General features: G+C 43.0%; 1 long non-coding RNA gene across 2 annotated transcripts; it reads left to right on the forward strand.

The window, feature by feature from the left end:
• Window positions 1–273: 273 nt before the first annotated feature.
• LOC124701938 lies at window positions 274–4,542 on the forward strand. Of its 2 annotated transcripts, XR_007002276.1 has the most exons (4): window positions 274–1,587; window positions 1,671–1,772; window positions 1,856–3,257; window positions 4,161–4,542. It is a non-coding gene; the product is annotated as an uncharacterized LOC124701938 (long non-coding RNA). The 2 variants fall into 2 exon arrangements; XR_007002275.1 differs by having other exon boundaries at window positions 1,671–3,257.
• The last annotated feature ends 1,586 nt before the right edge of the window (window positions 4,543–6,128 follow it).

Consider the following 6,128-nt stretch of genomic DNA (forward strand, 5'->3'; position numbering starts at 1 on the left):
GTGGCGCGCACTCGTTGGTAGGGAGAAAATGCTAACCCGCACCGTCCTGCTCGCTCGCCTGCTCTGGTGCCTCCGCTTCGCGTCCCGAATAGAGAGCTCTCAGGAAGAGAGGCTCAATCCTAGCCCTCTCCTCCTCCTCCAATCCCCTTCTCCTCGAGGATCTCCCGTGGCGCGATTCTCCATGTCCACCTCCTCCCCGACCTCGTCGCTGCCTTCCGCCGCTGACGCCGACGGGGGCAGGGCCCGCTGCATCTCGCCGCCGTCCTCCCGGAGGAAGGGATCCCCCAACAACCGCAGCGGCGGCGTCGCCCGCAAGGTTCGCTCGATACCCCTCTTCCCGCCTCCATCAGGTTTCTGTGTCTTGTGCGATCCGATTGGAACTCTGGGACTCTGGGTGGCTCCTCTGGTTTCGAACGCCAGTTCCGCACGGGGAATTTTTTGGGTGCCCTTGGGCAAGCGGTGGTTTCGTTCGATGTACGGCCGCAGATCAGCCCCTCCTCCTACGTTCTTCCTCCTCCTCCCATACACTCTTCCTCCTCGCCCTCCTCTGTGATTTCCCCCCTAGGCCGTTCATCCCCTGCAGCCTTCCCTAACCCTAGATCGATGGGATCGCCGCCATCTCATCTCCTCTACCCACATACGGCGGGAGTAGCAGTGAAGACCGCCATGGGTTGCTACTCTGTGGGCGGGCATCCAGTACACCCCGACGGTGCCGCAGATCGGCCCTTCCTCCTACGTGCTTCCTCCTCCCTCCTGCGTTTTCCCACCCGGTGCCGCGACATCGAGGCCCTCAGCACCCTCAGCATTTCAGCAACTTCCTCTTCTACAGGGAGGACAAGCTCACCCTCCTGCACACCATCGTCAACAAGGCCCCGGGCTACCACGAGCACACCGTGGATCTATCACCCAGGTCTTTACTTCTAAACAATCCAATGCATCTTGCAAAGGAACGGATGGAGGAAATCAATTCACAACGCTTGTCGCAAAAATTCGACCTGAAATCCCTGTGCTTGCGATATAATGAAGAGAATTGCGGCAAACTTGCTAATCTGGTACGTCAGGTTTGAATTCTTCAGGAACTGCAAAGTTGCCTGTGGTTATGTATACCTCTCTTATTGTCTTTTTATACTGCAAATGGTAGCTAACCCCTGGAAGATACTTATGAACACTTCAAAGCCATATTCGTTACTGAATCAGTGGTATCCATGTCCTTCTTTACAGCTGAGATGATATGTACTATTCGAAAAAAAGCTGAGATCATGTGTGTTCCAGAAAAAATGCCCAAATCACAGCATGAGATTCCTTTTTGTTTTACTTAATTCCTATCGTGTAAGATTTACAGCAATGCAATACAAGATTTTTTGCTTCCATCCATATTTATTTGAATTTTCCTTTTCCTGAATTGACAAACTATTTGTTCAAACTTAACTATACTTTTCCTCAAGTGCCATTTTAATGATCTCAGCATGGGTTTTCACTTCATGTTGGCATTTCCTGATAGAATGAATTTGTACAAAATTATGTTCTTTTGAGCTGTGACAAGGATCCGGGATGTTTTCAGTGATGCTATATAGTTCACAGGAACAGGTACTATGCAATGCCCGTGAGCTTGAGTAAATGACATTGTTCAGTTCATATTTGATTCTAATGGTTGTACTTCCATGTCACAGGCTTGTCCAATGTAAACTGCGAGAATTTCATGTGCTTATTTTGCTACTATGGAGAAGTTCATCCATTCACCGGCGCTTGCAGTATGTATATTAAAGGGGCAGGTAAGAGAGAAACCTTATTTTCTTCGCAGGCCTGACTACCTCCTCTTTGAGCGGCAGGTTAATTGCTTTTTTTTTTCTTTCAGCTCATCTGTTAAAGTTGTAGTGCAGTGTAGGTAAAAGAGGCTTCTGGGTTATATACATTCTCTTCCTTTTAATTGTGCTACACCGCTGGCGCACTCATTATGATGTTCAAATCTTAAATTTTGATGTTTTTATTATCTTAGTATAAGGGGTATGGGTTTTATATGTCTTGTTTCTCTGTTTTTGGGCTTTTCTTTTAAATTGCTGGATTGGGTATTGCTCATGGTCTCTATATTTATTATTCTCATTTTTCATATACTAGACTTTGTTTCTAAAACTGATTCTGGATAATTGAGAGTTATTTACGGTCTGTTACATGCATTTATTGGGTATAGGATTTGCAAAGCTACTACTCTACGGTAAAAGCATGTGTGGTTTATATTATTCTTAGCTGCAAATGTGCATCACCTTGAGATGTGAACAGTAGCTACATATATGAAGGCTTAGTACTAGCTGCAGCTGTGAGCAGCACTAAAATTCTATCCAATGGCTTACCGTGTGTGTGAGAGAGGAGAGAGGGACTTGTAACAACACTTCTATATTGTGCATTTTCAAATTGACACTTTTATTTTTACACAAGAAAAAATAGAGTTTTCTCTTTCAACATTTATTTTTGTTATTGTGAGCATATGAATTGAGGTCCCATATTCCATATTTGATGAGTGGCTTCCGGCTGAACATCTATCTACATCATGTCCTTCCTACATGTATCTAATCTAATATTATTATGATCTGAAATCCGAAACAGAAGTTTATGAGTTGCATGTTGCAACTAATTTACCTCAACATCCTCCTATTTATTTATTATATTCTTCTTTTGGTTTGATGTGTTCTATGTACGTCTACAGCCGGAAAGTCCTTTTGGATCATGGGCACCAGTGCCCTCATTGTATTAAAAAATTTAAAATTATATTTATATATTTCAAAAAATTATGTAACGAAATCCTAAAAGTAGCTAATGATGTATTCCACTAACGTATAACATCTCAATTACAAATATTTTGTTATCTAAGCTACACAAAAATGACAAAGTTTGAATTTTTTTGTAGATTTGAATCACTATACTCAGATCCACATATTTATTATTTTTGTGCAGCTCAAAATACACATTATTTCCAGTTGAAAATTTACACGTTTGTGGGATACAATACTAACTACATCATGATTTATTTTCAGATTTTTTAAAAACTTAGAAATATGGTTTTTAATTACTTTTCTGAAAAGGGATTACTGGTGCTCATGTGCACCAAATCTTTGTCCATCTACAGCCTCCTTTTTTTTTTGTTTTATGTGTTATGTGAAGTTGCAGGAACTGAAGCCGTTGTTCTTTCTTCTCAGTACTTTATTTCTACTGTTACGAGGACATCAATTTCACATTCTGCTTGGTCACTAGCCCCTCTCAGGGTAAAGAATCTTTCTTAGTTTCCCTTATTTTGGTTATCCTCACAAGATGAGTAGCATTTGATCTAGAATATTTATATTGTTGCAAACTGGAGATTCTTGAGGAAATGTTTTTCAAGTGGCACTGTGCAAGGATGCACCATGTTAACCAATTTCAATCTAGATATATACCCTCTCTCCACTTCAGGCTTGTGCCGAATTATCATGTTTCACGTTTTTCACTTCAGGCTTGTGCCTAATTATCATGTATCATGTGATATATATACCTCCATGCTAGATTGAATTAGTAGTGTCTTTCAGTTCTTTGTATATTTAGTAATATGGCTGGGGAAATGAAAGAAAAGTCTTCCTTTTTCTCAATGCATGATTATGCTATATCTCTACGCCCATCCATCTCAAGGGTAAAGCAATGCTGGTGAGTTAGTGCTCTTTTGCTTCGTGCTTGCTCATACAATATTTAGATTAACAAATAAGATAGCCCGGACGTCTGGATTGTTTATACTATGTATCATCCGTTACTCTCCAGCTGTTTGCATGCTATCTGTTAAGTCATATATGTAGCATTTGTTGTTTATTTTTTATTACTTGTTTGAACTTTTTTTCTTCTTACCTCGATTAGAAAATATTCTCCACACTTGTTTTCTTACTTTGCCTTTTTGGATACATGCTGCTTAAATCAGACTATGCAATGAGCCAATCGCTACCATCGATCCGGTTTTTTGGTCAATATTATGTTTGATTTTCGTCTTTGACGTACTGTGAGCTAGTGAGCTAGAAACAAGTGCCCTGGCCAGGACTTCATTAATATATATTTATATTGACTAAGATTCCCCATATCATTGCATTCTTCAATATTTTATTTGCACTTGCTCTCCATACCGGAAAACTAAGTATGTACATATGCAGGTACCAACTTGGTGTGGCAGATTTTGAAGATCATATATAGAAGACATATGGAGAAATATGGGAGCCAAAATGTACAAGTTTAGGAGTAACTGAGGCAAGGCTCATTGAAGAAGAAAGCACAAGAAGAAAGCACAGGTGCATGACGAGTTAGCCATTCAGCGGCGATTCTCATGGAGGGAGACAAAACTGAGATTGGGCTTGTGGTTGGGTCATCATTTTCATTTCGACTCAACTTGAGTTCAGGGTCACCGACTGCCATGAAAAATTAATCAGTGTGCTATTAGAGGCAATGCAGCAAGGTGAAGTTAATTTCCAGAGAAGATGAATAGTTCATGCATGCTTCCCAGAGGTAGCCATAAGAGTAGTTAGGCTGTGGATGGTGATTGTGAGTTTGAATTTCTTGTCTGAAGTACTTTGTCTTTCAAAGCATGTTTAGACAAGAGTGAAAGGGAGAAGAAACAACAAACACCCACCTTGCGCAGCATTTGAATCGTGATTTGACCGCACAGGACCAGCGAGGAGGCGCCCCATGGGGCGCCCCAACCACTAGTTCTTATTAAAGTTGTCCTACAATCCCTTCCTACATATGCTATGGGCATTTTTAAATTCCCAGTGGGTTTGCTTGATGAATTATCACATATTATTAGAGACTTTTGGATCACATATTATTAGAGACTTTTGGTGGGGAGATGAGCATGACCGGAGGCATATACACTAGATGTCCTGGGAGAAAATGATCAGACCAAAATTGCACGGTGGCATGGGCTTTCACGATTTGAGGGTTTTCAATCAAGCTCTTCTTGCGTGTCAAGCATGACGGCTCTTGCATTTTCCTGATAGCATGTGTGCTCGAATTTTGAAAGCAAAATACTACCTGGATGGTAACCTGTTGGACACGGCATTCATCCATAATACGTCTCAGTTGTGGCAAGGTGTAATGGCCTGGAGCTGCTTAAAAAAGGAGCTATATGCAGGATAAAAATCTATCGGGATAACGGGATGCCAAGATCAGATGGGCTGAAGGTAACTAGACCGCGATCAAACTGTAGAAGTCGGTGGGTTTCTGAGTTAATTAATCTGGACACCATGACTTGGGATGAGAAGATGGTTCGATCATGCTGTAATCATTGGGATGCGACGCGACGGCAATCCTTGCCATCAAGCTACCGGCGAGAAGGTGATGACTTTGTCGCTTGGTTTCCTGAAAGTAATGTTCTTTTCTCGGTTAGGTCGGCTTACATATTGGGTATGCAACCCGCTCTGGAACGTCTAAGCCGGGGGCAGTCAAGCTCTGAACCTAATGGAGACCGAAGCATCTGGGACTTTGTTTGGAAAGCTAGAGTGCCGCACAATATGAGAGTCTTTGCGTGGAAAGTAGCCACGTCGACCCTGGCCGTGTGTGAGAGTGTCCATCGCCGCATTGCCTCGGTGGATTCCATGTGTTCTATATGTGGAGTTGAGGTAGAGGACGACCATCACGCTCTTGTTCGCTGCACTATTGCCCGCGCCCTACCGGATGAGCTGCGAAAGAATTGGAAACTACCACCAAAGGAGGATTTCTATCATACTGGACGTGAATGGCTGTTTCATCTTCTTGCTAACACGCCCGGGCCGAGCACAAGTTATTTTCTTACTCTGGAGAGTGTGGCATCATAGGAATGATATCATTCATGGAGATGGGAAGTCATCTGTTGCGGCGTCGGCCCCCTACTTGATTAACTATCTGAATTCTTTTCATGCAGCATCGACTACTAGCTCCGACCCTAAGGGGAAGACACCTATGCAACCTGCTCAAGCAAAGCCGGATCGCTGTGATGAGATCTCCTGGATTGCGCCGAAGGAGGGTGAACTGAAGGTTAATGTGGACGCTGGCTGGGATCCGATAACAAAGAAGACCGGTATCGGTGCTCTAGTCCGAAACCATGGCGGACAGGTGGTAGTGGCGGCGTGGAACTCGTTTGAGGGGTG

The sequence above is a fragment of the Lolium rigidum genome, chromosome 3 (genome assembly GCF_022539505.1).
Source record: "Lolium rigidum isolate FL_2022 chromosome 3, APGP_CSIRO_Lrig_0.1, whole genome shotgun sequence".
Lineage (NCBI taxonomy): Eukaryota > Viridiplantae > Streptophyta > Magnoliopsida > Poales > Poaceae > Lolium > Lolium rigidum.